Raw genomic sequence first — 17397 nt, 5'->3', positions numbered from 1 at the left:
AATGCACAGGTTTGGTAGGTTTCCCTAGGTGCCGGCTGAGCTAGACGGAAAAATCTACAGGTAGGCACTTTGCAAAAAACACCTCTGTTTTCTTTAAAAAAATTGGATGTGTCCACTTGCGCTTTGGGGCGTTTCCTGTCGCGGGCGCTAGGCCTACCCACACAAGTGAGGTATCATTTTTCTCGGGAGACTTGGGGGAACGCTGGGTGGAAGGAAGTTTGTGGCTCCTCTCAGATTCCAGAACTTTCTGCCACAGAAATGTGAGGAACATGTGTTTTTTTAGCCAAATTTTGAGGTTTGAAGAGGATTCTGGGTAACAGAACCTAGTCCGAGCCCTACAAGTCACCCCATCTTGGATTCCCCTAGGTCTCTAGTTTTCAGAAATGCTCAGGTTTGGTAGGTTTCCCTAGGTGCCGGCTGAGCTAGAGGGCAAAATCTACAGGTAGGCCTTTGCAAAAAACACCTCTGTTTTCTTTCAAAAATTTGGATGTGTCCACGTTGCGCTTTGGGGCGTTTCCTGTCGCGGGCGCTAGGCCTACCCACACAAGTGAGGTATCATTTTTCTCGGGAGACTTGGGGGAACGCTTGGTGGAAGGAAATTTGTGGCTCCTCTCAGATTCCAGAACTTTCTGCCACAGAAATGTGAGGAACATGTGTTTTTTAGCCAAATTTTGAGGTTTGCAGAGGATTCTGGGTAACAGAACCTAGTCCGAGCCCCACAAGTCACCCCATCTTGGATTCCCCTAGGTCTCTAGTTTTCAGAAATGCTCAGGTTTGGTAGGTTTCCCTAGGTGCCGGCTTAGCTAGACGGCAAAATCTACAGGTAGGCACTTTGCAAAAAACACCTCTGTTTCTTTCAAAAAATTGGATGTGTCCACGTTGCGCTTTGGGGCGTTTCCTGTCGCGGGCGCTAGGCCTACCCACACAAGTGAGGTATCATTTTTATCGGGAGACTTGGGGGAACGCTGGGTGGAAGGAAATTTGTGGCTCCTCTCAGATTCCAGAACTTTCAGCCACAGAAATGTGAGGAACATGTGTTTTTTTAGCAATATTTTGAGGTTTGCAAAGGATTCTGGGTAACAGAACCTGGTCCAAGCCACACAAGTCACCCCATCTTGGATTCCCCTAGGTCTCTAGTTTTCAGAAATGCACAGGTTTGGTAGGTTTCCCTAGGTGCCGGCTGAGCTAGACGGCAAAATCTACAGGTAGGCACTTTGCAAAAAACACCTCTGTTTTCTTTAAAAAAATTGGATGTGTCCACTTGCGCTTTGGGGCGTTTCCTGTCGCGGGCGCTAGGCCTACCCACACAAGTGAGGTATCATTTTTCTCGGGAGACTTGGGGGAACGCTGGGTGGAAGGAAGTTTGTGGCTCCTCTCAGATTCCAGAACTTTCTGCCACAGAAATGTGAGGAACATGTGTTTTTTTAGCCAAATTTTGAGGTTTGAAGAGGATTCTGGGTAACAGAACCTAGTCCGAGCCCTACAAGTCACCCCATCTTGGATTCCCCTAGGTCTCTAGTTTTCAGAAATGCTCAGGTTTGGTAGGTTTCCCTAGGTGCCGGCTGAGCTAGAGGGCAAAATCTACAGGTAGGCCTTTGCAAAAAACACCTCTGTTTTCTTTCAAAAATTTGGATGTGTCCACGTTGCGCTTTGGGGCGTTTCCTGTCGCGGGCGCTAGGCCTACCCACACAAGTGAGGTATCATTTTTCTCGGGAGACTTGGGGGAACGCTTGGTGGAAGGAAATTTGTGGCTCCTCTCAGATTCCAGAACTTTCTGCCACAGAAATGTGAGGAACATGTGTTTTTTAGCCAAATTTTGAGGTTTGCAGAGGATTCTGGGTAACAGAACCTAGTCCGAGCCCCACAAGTCACCCCATCTTGGATTCCCCTAGGTCTCTAGTTTTCAGAAATGCACAGGTTTGGTAGGTTTCCCTAGGTGCCGGCAGAGCTAGAGGCCAAAATCTACAGGTAGGCACTTTGCAAAAAACACCTCTGTTTTCTTTAAAAAAATTGGATGTGTCCACGTTGCGCTTTGGGGCGTTTCCTGTCGCGGGCGCTAGGCCTACCCACACAAGTGAGGTATCATTTATCTCGGGAGACTTGGGGGAACGCTGGGTGGAAGGAAATTTGTGGCTCCTCTCAGATTCCAGAACTTTCTGCCTCAGAAATGTAAGGAACATGTGTTTGTTTAGCCAAATTTTGAGGTTTGCAAAGGATTCTGGGTAACAGAACCTGGTCCGAGCCACACAAGTCACCCCATCTTGGATTCCCCTAGGTCTCTAGTTTTCAGAAATGCACAGGTTTGGTAGGTTTCACTAGGTGCCGGCTGAGCTAGAGGCCAAAATCTACAGGTAGGCACTTTGCAAAAAACACCTCTGTTTCTTTCAAAAAATTGGATGTGTCCACGTTGCGCTTTGGGGCGTTTCCTGTCGCGGGCGCTAGGCCTACCCACACAAGTGAGGTATCATTTTTATCGGGAGACTTGGGGGAACGCTGGGTGGAAGGACATTTGTGGCTCCTCTCAGATTCCAGAACTTTCTGCCACAGTAATGTGAGGAACATGTGTTTTTTTAGCCAAATTTTGAGGTTTGCAAAGGATTCTGGGTAACAGAACCTGGTCCGAGCCACACAAGTCACCCCATCTTGGATTCCCCTAGGTCTCTAGTTTTCAGAAATGCACAGGTTTGGTAGGTTTCACTAGGTGCCGGCTGAGCTAGAGGCCAAAATCTACAGGTGGGCACTTTGCAAAAAACACCTCTGTTTCTTTAAAAAAATTGGATGTGTCCACGTTGCGCTTTGGGGCGTTTCCTGTCGCGGGCGCTAGGCCTACCCACACAAGTGAGGTATCATTTTTATCGGGAGACTTGGGGGAACGCTGGGTGGAAGGAAATTTGTGGCTCCTCTCAGATTCCAGAACTTTCTGCCACAGAAATGTGAGGAACATGTGTTTTTTTAGCCAAATTTTGAGGTTTGCAAAGGATTCTGGGTAACAGAACCTGGTCCAAGCCACAAAAGTCACCCCATCTTGGATTCCCCTAGGTCTCTAGTTTTCAGAAATGCACAGGTTTGGTAGGTTTCCCTAGGTGCCGGCTGAGCTAGATGGCAAAATCTACAGGTAGGCACTTTGCAAAAAACACCTCTGTTTTCTTTTAAAAAATTGGATGTGTCCACGTTGCGCTTTGGGTGTTTCCTGTCGCGGGCGCTAGGCCTACCCACACAAGTGAGGTATCATTTTTCTCGGGAGACTTGGGGGAACGCTGGGTGGAAGGAAATTTGTGGCTCCTCTCAGATTCCAGAACTTTCTGCCACAGAAATGTGAGGAACATGTGTTTTTTTAGCCAAATTTTGAGGTTTGCAGAGGATTCTGGGTAACAGAACCTAGTCCGAGCCCTACAAGTCACCCCATCTTGGATTCCCCTAGGTCTCTAGTTTTCAGAAATGCACAGGTTTGGTAGGTTTCCCTAGGTGCCGGCTGAGCTAGAGGGCAAAATCTACAGGTAGGCCTTTGCAAAAAACACCTCTGTTTTCTTTCAAAAATTTGGATGTGTGCACGTTGCGCTTTGGGGCGTTTCCTGTCGCGGGCGCTAGGCCTACCCACACAAGTGAGGTATCATTTTTCTCAGGAGACTTGGGGGAACGCTGGGTGGAAGGAAATTTGTGGCTCCTCTCAGATTCCAGAACTTTCTGCCACAGAAATGTGAGGAACATGTGTTTTTTTAGCCAAATTTTGAGGTTTGCAGAGGATTCTGGGTAACAGAACCTAGTCCGAGCCCCACAAGTCACCCCATCTTGGATTCCCCTAGGTCTCTAGTTTTCAGAAATGCACAGGTTTGGTAGGTTTCCCTAGGTGCCGGCTGAGCTAGAGGCCAAAATCTACAGGTAGGCACTTTGCAAAAAACACCTCTGTTTTCTTTAAAAAAATTGGATGTGTCCACGTTGCGCTTTGGGGCGTTTCCTGTCGCGGGCGCTAGGCCTACCCACACAAGTGAGGTATCATTTATCTCGGGAGACTTGGGGGAACGCTGGGTGGAAGGAAATTTGTGGCTCGTCTCAGATTCCAGAACTTTCCGCCACAGAAATGTGAGGAACATGTGTTTTTTTAGCCCAATTTTGAGGTTTGCAGAGGATTCTGGGTAACAGAACCTAGTCCGAGCCCTACAAGTCACCCCATCTTGGATTCCCCTAGGTCTCTAGTTTTCAGAAATGCACAGGTTTGGTAGGTTTCCCTAGGTGCCGGCTGAGCTAGAGGGCAAAATCTACAGGTAGGCACTTTGCAAAAAACACCTCTGTTTTCTTTAAAAAATTTGGATGTGTCCACGTTGCGCTTTGGGGCGTTTCCTGTTGCGGGCGCTAGGCCTACCCACACAAGTGAGGTATCATTTTTATCGGGAGACTTGGGGGAACGCTGGGTGGAAGGAAATTTGTGGATCCTCTCAGATTCCAGAACTTTCTGCCACAGAAATGTGAGGAACATGTGTTTTTTTAGCCAAATTTTGAGGTTTGCAAAGGATTCTGGGTAACAGAACCTGGTCCGAGCCACACAAGTCACCCCATCTTGGATTCCCCTAGGTCTCTAGTTTTCAGAAATGCACAGGTTTGGTAGGTTTCACTAGGTGCCGGCTGAGCTATAGGCCAAAATCTACAGGTAGGCACTTTGCAAAAAACACCTCTGTTTTCTTTCAAAAATTTGGATGTGTCCACGTTGCGCTTTGGGGCGTTTCCTGTCGTGGGCGCTAGGCCTACCCACACAAGTGAGGTATCATTTTTCTCGGGAGACTTGGGGGAACGCTGGGTGGAAGGAAATTTGTGGCTCCTCTCAGATTCCAGAACTTTCTGCAACAGAAATGTGAGGAACATGTGTTTTTTTAACCAAATTTTGAGGTTTGCAAAGGATTCTGGGTAACAGAACCTGGTCCAAGCCACACAAGTCACCCCATCTTGGATTCCCCTAGGTCTCTAGTTTTCAGAAATGCACAGGTTTGGTAGGTTTCCCTAGGTGCCGGCTGAGCTAGAGGGCAAAATCTACAGGTAGGCCTTTGCAAAAAACACCTCTGTTTTCTTTCAAAAAGTTGGATGTGTGCACGTTGCGCTTTGGGGCGTTTCCTGTCGCGGGCGCTAGGCCTACCCACACAAGTGAGGTATCATTTTTCTCAGGAGACTTGGGGGAACGCTGGGTGGAAGGAAATTTGTGGCTCCTCTCAGATTCCAGAACTTTCAGCCACAGAAATGTGAGGAACATGTGTTTTTTTAAACAGATTTTGAGGTTTGCAAAGGATTCTGGGTAACAGAACCTGGTCCAAGCCACACAAGTCACCCCATCTTGGATTCCCCTAGGTCTCTAGTTTTCAGAAATGCACAGGTTTGATAGGTTTCCCTAGGTGCCGGCTGAGCTAGACGGCAAAATCTACAGGTAGGCACTTTGCAAAAAACACCTCTGTTTTCTTTAAAAAAATTGGATGTGTCCACGTTGCGCTTTGGGGCGTTTCCTGTCGCGGGCGCTAGGCCTACCCACACAAGTGAGGTATCATTTTTCTCGGGAGACTTGGGGGAACGCTGGGTGGAAGGAAATTTGTGGCTCCTCTCAGATTCCAGAACTTTCTGCCACAGAAATGTGAGTAACATGTGTTTTTTTAGCCAAATTTTGAGGTTTGCAGAGGATTCTGGGTAACAGAACCTAGTCCGAGCCCTACAAGTCACCCCATCTTGGATTCCCCTAGGTCTCTAGTTTTCAGAAATGCACAGGTTTGGTAGGTTTCCCTAGGTGCCGGCTGAGCTAGAGGGCAAAATCTACAGGTAGGCACTTTGCAAAAAACACCTCTGTTTCTTTAAAAAAATTGGATATGTCCACGTTGCGCTTTGGGGCGTTTCCTGTCGCGGGCGCTAGGCCTACCCACACAAGTGAGGTATCATTTATCTCGGGAGACTTGGGGGAACGCTGGGTGGAAGGAAATTTGTGGCTCCTCTCAGATTCCAGAACTTTCTGCCACAGAAATTTGAGTAACATGTGTTTTTTTAGCCAAATTTTGAGGTTTGCAGAGGATTCTGGGTAACAGAACCTAGTCCGAGCCCCACAAGTCACCCCATCTTAGATTCCCCTAGGTCTCTAGTTTTCAGAAATGCACAGGTTTGGTAGGTTTCCCTAGGTGCCGGCTGAGCTAGAGGCCAAAATCTACAGGTAGGCACTTTGCAAAAAACACCTCTGTTTTCTTAAAAAAAATGGGATGTGTCCACGTTGCGTTTTGGGGCGCTTCCTGTCGCGGCCGCTAGGCCTACCCACACAAGTGAGGTATAATTTTTATCGGGAGACTTGGGGGAACGCTGGGTGGAAGGAAATTTGTGGCTCCTCTCAGATTCCAGAACTTTCTGCCACAGAAATGTGAGGAACATGTGTTTTTTTAGCCAAATTTTGAGGTTTGCAAAGGATTCTGGGTAACAGAACCTGGTCCGAGCCACACAAGTCACCCCATCTTGGATTCCCCTAGGTCTCTAGTTTTCAGAAATGCACAGGTTTGGTAGGTTTCCCTAGGTGCCGGCTGAGCTAGAGGCCAACATCTACAGGTAGGCACTTTGCAAAAAACACCTCTGTTTTCTTTCAAAAAATGGGATGTGTCCACGTTGCGTTTTGGGGCGTTTCCTGTCGCGGGCGCTAGGCCTACCCACACAAGTGAGGTATCATTTTTCTCGGGAGACTTGGGGGAACGCTGGGTGGAAGGAAATTTGTGGCTCCTCTCAGATTCCAGAACTTTCTGCCACAGAAATGTGAGTAACATGTGTTTTTTTAGCCAAATTTTGAGGTTTGCAGAGGATTCTGGGTAACAGAACCTAGTCCGAGCCCTACAAGTCACCCCATCTTGGATTCCCCTAGGTCTCTAGTTTTCAGAAATGCACAGGTTTGGTAGGTTTCCCTAGGTGCCGGCTGAGCTAGAGGGCAAAATCTACAGGTAGGCCTTTGCAAAAAACACCTCTGTTTCTTTAAAAAAATGGGATATGTCCACGTTGCGCTTTGGGGCGTTTCCTGTCGTGGGCGCTAGGCCTACCCACACAAGTGAGGTATCATTTATCTCGGGAGACTTGGGGGAACGCTGGGTGGAAGGAAATTTGTGGCTCCTCTCAGATTCCAGAACTTTCTGCCACAGAAATGTGAGTAACATGTGTTTTTTTAGCCAAATTTTGAGGTTTGCAGAGGATTCTGGGTAACAGAACTTAGTCCGAGCCCCACAAGTCACCCCATCTTAGATTCCCCTAGGTCTCTAGTTTTCAGAAATGCACAGGTTTGGTAGGTTTCCCTAGGTGCCGGCTGAGCTAGAAGCCAAAATCTACAGGTAGGCACTTTGCAAAAAACACCTCTGTTTTCTTTCAAAAAATGGGATGTGTCCACGTTGCGTTTTGGGGCGCTTCCTGTCGCGGCCGCTAGGCCTACCCACACAAGTGAGGTATAATTTTTATCGGGAGACTTGGGGGAACGCTGGGTGGAAGGAAATTTGTGGCTCCTCTCAGATTCCAGAACTTTCTGCCACAGAAATGTGAGGAACATGTGTTTTTTTAGCCAAATTTTGAGGTTTGCAAAGGATTCTGGGTAACAGAAACTGGTCCGAGCCACACAAGTCACCCCATCTTGGATTCCCCTAGGTCTCTAGTTTTCAGAAATGCACAGGTTTGATAGGTTTCCCTAGGTGCCGGCTGAGCTAGACGGCAAAATCTACAGGTAGGCACTTTGCAAAAAACACCTCTGTTTTCTTTCAAAAAATTGGATGTGTCCACGTTGCGCTTTGGGGCGTTTCCTGTCGCGGGCGCTAGGCCTACCCACACAAGTGAGGTATCATTTTTCTCGGGAGACTTGGGAAAACGCTGGGTGGAAGGAAATTTGTGGCTCCTCTCAGATTCCAGAACTTTCTGCCACAGAAATGTGAGGAACATGTGTTTTTTTAGCCAAATTTTGAGGTTTGCAGAGGATTCTGGGTAACAGAACCTAGTCTGAGCCCTACAAGTCACCCCATCTTGGATTCCCCTAGGTCTCTAGTTTTCAGAAATGCACAGGTTTGGTAGGTTTCCCTAGGTGCCAGCTGAGCTAGAGGGCAAAATCTACAGGTAGGCCTTTGCAAAAAACACCTCTGTTTCTTTAAAAAAATTGGATATGTCCACGTTGCGCTTTGGGGCGTTTCCTGTCGCGGGCGCTAGGCCTACCCACACAAGTGAGGTATCATTTATCTCGGGAGACTTGGGGGAACGCTGGGTGGAAGGAAATTTGTGGCTCCTCTCAGATTCCAGAACTTTCTGCCACAGAAATGTGAGTAACATGTGTTTTTTTAGCCAAATTTTGAGGTTTGCAGAGGATTCTGGGTAACAGAACCTAGTCCGAGCCCCACAAGTCACCCCATCTTAGATTCCCCTAGGTCTCTAGTTTTCAGAAATGCACAGGTTTGGTAGGTTTCCCTAGGTGCCGGCTGAGCTAGAGGCCAAAATCTACAGGTAGGCACTTTGCAAAAAACACCTCTGTTTTCTTTCAAAAAATGGGATGTGTCCACGTTGCGTTTTGGGGTGCTTCCTGTCGCGGCCGCTAGGCCTACCCACACAAGTGAGGTATAATTTTTATCGGGAGACTTGGGGGAACGCTGGGTGGAAGGAAATTTGTGGCTCCTCTCAGATTCCAGAACTTTCTGCCACAGAAATGTGAGGAACATGTGTTTTTTTAGCCAAATTTTGAGGTTTGCAAAGGATTCTGGGTAACAGAACCTGGTCCGAGCCACACAAGTCACCCCATCTTGGATTCCCCTAGGTCTCTAGTTTTCAGAAATGCACAGGTTTGGTAGGTTTCCCTAGGTGCCGGCTGAGCTAGAGGCCAACATCTACAGGTAGGCACTTTGCAAAAAACACCTCTGTTTTCTTTAAAAAATTTGGAATGTGTCCACGTTGCGCTTTGGGGCATTTCCTGTCGCGGGCGCTAGGCCTACCCACACAAGTGAGGTATCATTTTTATCGGGAGACTTGGGGGAACGCTGGGTGGAAGGAAATTTGTGGCTCCTCTCATATTCCAGAACTTTCAGCCACAGAAATGTGAGGAACATGTGTTTTTTTAGCCAAATTTTGAGGTTTGCAAAGGATTCTGGGTAACAGAACCTGGTCCAAGCCACACAAGTCACCCCATCTTGGATTCCCCTAGGTCTCTAGTTTTCAGAAATGCACAGGTTTGGTAGGTTTCCCTAGGTGCTGGCTGAGCTAGAGGCCAAAATCTACAGGTAGGCACTTTGCAAAAAACACCTCTGTTTTCTTTCAAAAAATGGGATGTGTCCACGTTGCGTTTTGGGGCGCTTCCTGTCGCGGCCGCTAGGCCTACCCACACAAGTGAGGTATAATTTTTATCGGGAGACTTGGGGGAACGCTGGGTAGAAGGAAATTTGTGGCTCCTCTCAGATTCCAGAACTTTCTGCCACAGAAATGTGAGGAACATGTGTTTTTTTAGCCAAATTTTGAGGTTTGCAAAGGATTCTGGGTAACAGAACCTGGTCCGAGCCACACAAGTCACCCCATCTTGGATTCCCCTAGGTCTCTAGTTTTCAGAAATGCACAGGTTTGGTAGGTTTCCCTAGGTGCCGGCTGAGCTAGAGGCCAACATCTACAGGTAGGCACTTTGCAAAAAACACCTCTGTTTTCTTTAAAAAATTTGGAATGTGTCCACGTTGCGCTTTGGGGCATTTCCTGTCGCGGGCGCTAGGCCTACCCACACAAGTGAGGTATCATTTTTATCGGGAGACTTGGGGGAACGCTGGGTGGAAGGAAATTTGTGGCTCCTCTCAGATTCCAGAACTTTCTGCCACCGAAATGTGAGGAACATGTGTTTTTTTAGCCAAATTTTGAGGTTTGCAGAGGATTCTGGGTAACAGAACCTAGTCCGAGCCCCACAAGTCACCCTATCTTGGATTCCCCTAGGTCTCTAGTTTTCAGAAATGCACAGGTTTGGTAGGTTTCCCTAGGTGCCGGCTGAGCTAGAGGCCAAAATCTACAGGTAGGCACTTTGCAAAAAACACCTCTGTTTTCTTTAAAAAAATTGGATGTGTCCACGTTGCGCTTTGGGGCGTTTCCTGTCGCGGGCGCTAGGCCTACCCACACAAGTGAGGTATCATTTATCTCGGGAGACTTGGGGGAACGCTTGGTGGAAGGAAATTTGTGGCTCCTCTCAGATTCCAGAACTTTCCGCCACAGAAATGTGAGGAACATGTGTTTTTTTAGCCAAATTTTGAGGTTTGCAGAGGATTCTGGGTAACAGAACCTAGTCCGAGCCCTACAAGTCACCCCATCTTGGATTCCCCTAGGTCTCTAGTTTTCAGAAATGCACAGGTTTGGTAGGTTTCCCTAGGTGCCGGCTGAGCTAGAGGGCAAAATCTACAGGTAGGCACTTTGCAAAAAACACCTCTGTTTTCTTTCAAAAATTTGGATGTGTCCACGTTGCGCTTTGGGGCGTTTCCTGTCACGGGCGCTTTGCCTACCCACACAAGTGAGGTATCATTTTTCTCGGGAGACTTGGGGGAACGCTGGGTGGAAGGAAATTTGTGGCTCCTCTCAGATTCCAGAACTTTCTGCCACAGAAATGTGAGTAACATGTGTTTTTTTAGCCAAATTTTGAGGTTTGCAGAGGATTCTGGGTAACAGAACCTAGTCCGAGCCCCACAAGTCACCCCATCTTGGATTCCCCTAGGTCTCTAGTTTTCAGAAATGCACAGGTTTGGTAGGTTTCCCTAGGTGCCGGCTGAGCTAGAGGCCAAAATCTACAGGTAGGCACTTTGCAAAAAACACCTCTGTTTTCTTTCAAAAAATGGGATGTGTCCACGTTGCGTTTTGGGGCGCCTCCTGTCGCGGCCGCTAGGCCTACCCACACAAGTGAGGTATAATTTTTATCGGGAGACTTGGGGGAACGCTGGGTGGAAGGAAATTTGTGGCTCCTCTCAGATTCTAGAACTTTCTGCCACAGAAATGTGAGGAACATGTGTTTTTTTAGCCAAATTTTGAGGTTTGAAGAGGATTCTGGGTAACAGAACCTAGTCCGAGCCCTACAAGTCACCCCATCTTGGATTCCCCTAGGTCTCTAGTTTTCAGAAATGCTCAGGTTTGGTAGGTTTCCCTAGGTGCCGGCTGAGCTAGAGGGCAAATTCTACAGGTAGGCCTTTGCAAAAAACACCTCTGTTTTCTTTCAAAATTTGGATGTGTCCACGTTGCGCTTTGGGGCGTTTCCTGTCGCGGGCGCTAGGCCTACCCACACAAGTGAGGTATCATTTTTCTCGGGAGACTTGGGGGAACGCTTGGTGGAAGGAAATTTGTGGCTCCTCTCAGATTCCAGAACTTTCTGCCACAGAAATGTGAGGAACATGTGTTTTTTTAGCCAAATTTTGAGGTTTGCAGAGGATTCTGGGTAACAGAACCTAGTCCGAGCCCCACAAGTCACCCCATCTTGGATTCCCCTAGGTCTCTAGTTTTCAGAAATGCACAGGTTTGGTAGGTTTCCCTAGGTGCCGGCTGAGCTAGAGGCCAAAATCTACAGGTAGGCACTTTGCAAAAAACACCTCTGTTTTCTTTAAAAAAATTGGATGTGTCCACGTTGCGCTTTGGGGCGTTTCCTGTCGCGGGCGCTAGGCCTACCCACACAAGTGAGGTATCATTTATCTCGGGAGACTTGGGGGAACGCTTGGTGGAAGGAAATTTGTGGCTCCTCTCAGATTCCAGAACTTTCCGCCACAGAAATGTGAGGAGCATGTGTTTTTTTAGCCAAATTTTGAGGTTTGCAGAGGATTCTGGGTAACAGAACCTAGTCCGAGCCCTACAAGTCACCCCATCTTGGATTCCCCTAGGTCTCTAGTTTTCAGAAATGCACAGGTTTGGTAGGTTTCCCTAGGTGCCGGCTGAGCTAGAGGCCAAAATCTACAGGTAGGCACTTTGCAAAAAACACCTCTGTTTTCTTTAAAAAAATTGGATGTGTCCACGTTGCGCTTTGGGGCGTTTCTTGTCGCGGGCGCTAGGCCTACCCACACAAGTGAGGTATCATTTATCTCGGGAGACTTGGGGGAACGCTTGGTGGAAGGAAATTTGTGGCTCCTCTCAGATTCCAGAACTTTCCGCCACAGAAATGTGAGGAACATGTGTTTTTTTAGCCAAATTTTGAGGTTTGCAAAGGATTCTGGGTAAGAGAACCTGGTCCAAGCCACACAAGTCACCCCATCTTGGATTCCCCTAGGTCTCTAGTTTTCAGAAATGCACAGGTTTGGTAGGTTTCCCTAGGTGCCGGCTGAGCTAGACGGCAAAATCTACAGGTAGGCACTTTGCAAAAAACACCTCTGTTTTCTTTCAAAAAATTGGATGTGTCCACTTGCGCTTTGGGGCGTTTCCTGTCGCGGGCGCTAGGCCTACCCACACAAGTGAGGTATCATTTTTCTCGGGAGACTTGAGGGAACGCTGGGTGGAAGGAAATTTGTGGCTCCGCTCAGATTCCAGAACTTTCTGCCACAGAAATGTGAGGAACATGTGTTTTTTTAGCCAAATTTTGAGGTTTGAAGAGGATTCTGGGTAACAGAACCTAGTCCGAGCCCTACAAGTCACCCCATCTTGGATTCCCCTAGGTCTCTAGTTTTCAGAAATGCACAGGTTTGGTAGGTTTCCCTAGGTGCCGGCTGAGCTAGAGGGCAAAATCTACAGGTAGGCCTTTGCAAAAAACACCTCTGTTTTCTTTCAAAAATTTGGATGTGTCCACGTTGCGCTTTGGGGCGTTTCCTGTCGCGGGCGCTAGGCCTACCCACACAAGTGAGCTATCATTTTTCTCGGGAGACTTGGGGGAACGCTGGGTGGAAGGAAATTTGTGGCTCCTCTCAGATTCCAGAACTTTCTGCCACAGAAATGTGAGGAACATGTGTTTTTTTAGCCAAATTTTGAGGTTTGCAGAGGATTCTGGGTAACAGAACCTAGTCCGAGCCTCACAAGTCACCCCATCTTGGATTCCCCTAGGTCTCTAGTTTTCAGAAATGCACAGGTTTGGTAGGTTTCCCTAGGTGCCGGCTGAGCTAGAGGCCAAAATCTACAGGTAGGCACTTTGCAAAAAACACCTCTGTTTTCTTTCAAAAAATTGGATGTGTCCACGTTGCGCTTTGGGGCGTTTCCTGTCGCGGGCGCTAGGCCTACCCACACAAGTGAGGTATCATTTATCTCGGGAGACTTGGGGGAACGCTTGGTGGAAGGAAATTTGTGGCTCCTCTCATATTCCAGAACTTTCAGCCACAGAAATGTGAGGAACATGTGTTTTTTTAGCCACATTTTTGAGGTTTGCAAGGATTCTGGGGTAACAGAACCTGGTCCAAGCCACACAAGTCACCCCATCTTGGATTCCCCTAGGTCTCTAGTTTTCAGAAATGCACAGGTTTGGTAGGTTTCCCTAGGTGCCGGCTGAGCTAGACGGCAAAATCTACAGGTAGGCACTTTGCAAAAAACACCTCTGTTTTCTTTCAAAAAATTGGATGTGTCCACTTGCGCTTTGGGGCGTTTCCTGTCGCGGGCGCTAGGCCTACCCACACAAGTGAGGTATCATTTTTCTCGGGAGACTTGAGGGAACGCTGGGTGGAAGGAAATTTGTGGCTCCTCTCAGATTCCAGAACTTTCTGCCACAGAAATGTGAGGAACATGTGTTTTTTTTAGCCAATTTTGAGGTTTGAAGAGGATTCTGGGTAACAGACCTAGTCCGAGCCCTACAAGTCACCCCATCTTGGATTCCCCTAGGTCTCTAGTTTTCAGAAATGCACAGGTTTGGTAGGTTTCCCTAGGTGCCGGCTGAGCTAGAGGGCAAAATCTACAGGTAGGCCTTTGCAAAAATCACCTCTGTTTTCTTTCAAAAATTTGGATGTGTCCACGTTGCGCTTTGGGGCGTTTCCCTGTCCGCGGGCGCTAGGCCTACCCACACAAGTGAGGTATCATTTTTCTCGGGAGACTTGGGGGGAACGCCTGGTGGAAGGAAATTTGTGGCTCCTCTCATATTCCAGAACTTTCAGCCACAGAAATGTGAGGAAACATGTGTTTTTTTAGCCACATTTTGAGGTTTGCAAAGGATTCTGGGTAACAGAACCTGGTCCAAGCCACCAAGTCACCCCATCTGGATTCCCCTAGGTCTCTAGTTTTCAGAAATGCACAGGTTTGGTAGGTTTCCCTAGGTGCCGGCTGAGCTAGACGGCAAAATCTACAGGTAGGCACTTTGCAAAAAAACACCTCTGTTTTCTTTCAAAAAATTGGATGTGTCCACTTGCGCTTTGGGGCGTTTCCTGTCGCGGGCGCTAGGCCTACCCACACAAGTGAGGTATCATTTTTCTCGGGAGACTTGAGGGAACGCTGGGTGGAAGGAAATTTGTGGCTCCTCTCAGATTCCAGAACTTTCTTGCCACAGAAATGTGAGGAACATGTGTTTTTTTTAGCCAAATTTTGAGGTTTGAAGAGGATTCTGGGTAACAGAACCTAGTCCGAGCCCTACAAGTCACCCCATCTTGGATTCCCCTAGGTCTCTAGTTTTCAGAAATGCACAGGTTTGGTAGGTTTCCCTAGGTGCCGGCTGAGCTAGAGGGCAAAATATACAGGTAGGCCTTTGCAAAAAACACCTCTGTTTTCTTTCAAAAATTTGGATGTGTCCACGTTGCGCTTTGGGGCGTTTCCTGTCGCGGGCGCTAGGCCTACCCACACAAGTGAGGTATCATTTTTCTCGGGAGGACTTGGGGAACGCTGGGTGGAAGGAAATTTGTGGCTCCTCTCAGATTCCAGAACTTCTGCCACCGAAATGTGAGGAACATGTGTTTTTTTAAGCCAAATTTTGAGGTTTGCAGAGGATTCTGGGTAACAGAACCTAGTCCGAGCCCACAAGTCACCCTATCTTGGATTCCCCTAGGTCTCTAGTTTTCAGAAATGCACAGGTTTGGTAGGTTTCCCTAGGTGCCGGCTGAGCTAGAGGCCAAAATCTACAGGTAGGCACTTTGCAAAAAAACCTCTGTTTTCTTTAAAAAAATGGATGTGTCCACGTTGCGCTTTGGGGCGTTTCCGGTCGCGGGCGCTAGGCCTACCCACACAAGTGAGGTATCATTTTTCTCGGGAGACTTGGGGGAACGCTGGGTGGAAGGAAATTTGTGGCTCCTCTCAGATTCCAGAACTTTCTGCCACAGAAATGTGAGGAACATGTGTTTTTTTTAGCCAAATTTTGAGGTTTGCAAAGGATTCTGGGTAAGAGAACCTGGTTCCAAGCCACACAAGTCACCCCATCTTGGACTCCCCTAGGTCTCTAGTTTTCAGAAATGCACAGGTTTGGTAGGTTTCCCTAGGTGCCGGCTGAGCTAGACGGCAAAATCTACAGGTAGGCACTTTGCAAAAAACACCTCTGTTTTCTTTAAAAAAATTGGATGTGTCCCACTTGCGCTTTGGGGCGTTTCCTGTCGCGGGCGCTAGGCCTACCCACACAAGTGAGGTATCATTTTTCTCGGGAGACTTGAGGGAACGCTGGGTGGAAAGAAATTTGTGGCTCCTCTCAGATTCCAGAACTTTCTGCCACAGAAATGTGAGGAACATGTGTTTTTTTTAGCCAAATTTTGAGGTTTGAAGAGGATTCTGGGTAACAGAACCTAGTCCGAGCCCTACAAGTCACCCCATCTTGGATTCCCCTAGGTCTCTAGTTTTCAGAAATGCACAGGTTTGGTAGGTTTCCCTAGGTGCCGGCTGAGCTAGAGGGCAAAATCTACAGGTAGGCCTTTGCAAAAAACACCTCTGTTTTCTTTCAAAAATTTGGATGTGTCCACGTTGCGCTTTGGGGCGTTTCCGTCGCGGGCGCTAGGCCTACACACACAAGTGAGCTATCATTTTTCTCGGGAGACTTGGGGGAACGCTGGGTGGAAGGAAATTTGTGGCTCCTCTCAGATTCCAGAACTTTCTGCCACAGAAATGTGAGGAACATGTGTTTTTTTAGCCAAATTTTGAGGTTTGCAGAGGATTCTGGGTACAGAACCTAGTCCGAGCCTCACAAGTCACCCCATCTTGGATTCCCCTAGGTCTCTAGTTTTCAGAAATGCACAGGTTTGGTAGGTTTCCCTAGGTGCCGGCTGAGCTAGAGGCCAAAATCTACAGGTAGGCACTTTGCAAAAAACACCTCTGTTTTCTTTAAAAAAATTGGATGTGTCCACGTTGCGCTTTGGGGCGTTTACTGTCGCGGGCGCTAGGCCTACCCACACAAGTGAGGTATCATTTATCTCGGGAGACTTGGGGGAACGCTTGGTGAAGGAAATTTGTGGCTCCTCTCATATTCCAGAACTTTCAGCCACAGAAATGTGAGGAACATGTGTTTTTTTAGCCACATTTGAGGTTTGCAAAGGAGTCTGGGTAACAGAACCTGGTCCAAGCCACACAAGTCACCCCATCTTGGATTCCCCTAGGTCTCTAGTTTTCAGAAATGCACAGGTTTGGTAGGTTTCCCTAGGTGCCGGCTGAGCTAGACGGCAAAATCTACAGGTAGGCACTTTGCAAAAAACACCTCTGTTTTCTTTCAAAAATTGGATGTGTCCACTTGCGCTTTGGGGCGTTTCCTGTCGCGGGCGCTAGGCCTACCCACACAAGTGAGGTATCATTTTTCTCGGGAGACTTGACGGAACGCTGGGTGGAAGGAAATTTGTGGCTCCTCTCAGATTCCAGAACTTTCTGCCACAGAAATGTGAGGAACATGTGTTTTTTTAGCCAAATTTTGAGGTTTGAAGAGGATTCTGGGTAACAGAACCTAGTCCGAGCCCTACAAGTCACCCCATCTTGGATTCCCCTAGGTCTCTAGTTTTCAAAAATGCACAGGTTTGGTAGGTTTTCCCTAGGTGCCGGCTGAGCTAGAGGGCAAAATCTACAGGTAGGCCTTTGCAAAAAACACCTCTGTTTTCTTTCAAAAATTTGGATGTGTCCACGTTGCGCTTTGGGGCGTTTCCTGTCGCGGGCGCTAGGCCTACCCACACAAGTGAGGTATCATTTTTCTCGGGAGGACTTGGGGGAACGCTGGGTGGAAGGAAATTTGTGGCTCCTCTCAGATTCCAGAACTTTCTGCCACCGAAATGTGAGGAACATGTGTTTTTTTAGCCAAATTTTGAGGTTTGCAGAGGATTCTGGGTAACAGAACCTAGTCCGAGCCCCACAAGTCACCCTATCTTGGATTCCCCTAGGTCTCTAGTTTTCAGAAATGCACAGGTTTGGTAGGTTTCCCTAGGTGCCGGCTGAGCTAGAGGCCAAAATCTACAGGTAGGCACTTTGCAAAAAACACCTCTGTTTTCTTTAAAAAAATTGGATGTGTCCACGTTGCGCTTTTGGGGCGTTTCCTGTCGCGGGCGCTAGGCCCTACCCACACAAGTGAGGTATCATTTTTAT

The sequence above is a fragment of the Pleurodeles waltl genome, chromosome 2_2 (genome assembly GCF_031143425.1).
Source record: "Pleurodeles waltl isolate 20211129_DDA chromosome 2_2, aPleWal1.hap1.20221129, whole genome shotgun sequence".
Taxonomy (NCBI): Eukaryota; Metazoa; Chordata; class Amphibia; order Caudata; family Salamandridae; genus Pleurodeles; species Pleurodeles waltl.
The sequence above is the reverse complement of the archived record's forward strand: the minus strand, read 5'-3'. Positions refer to the sequence as shown.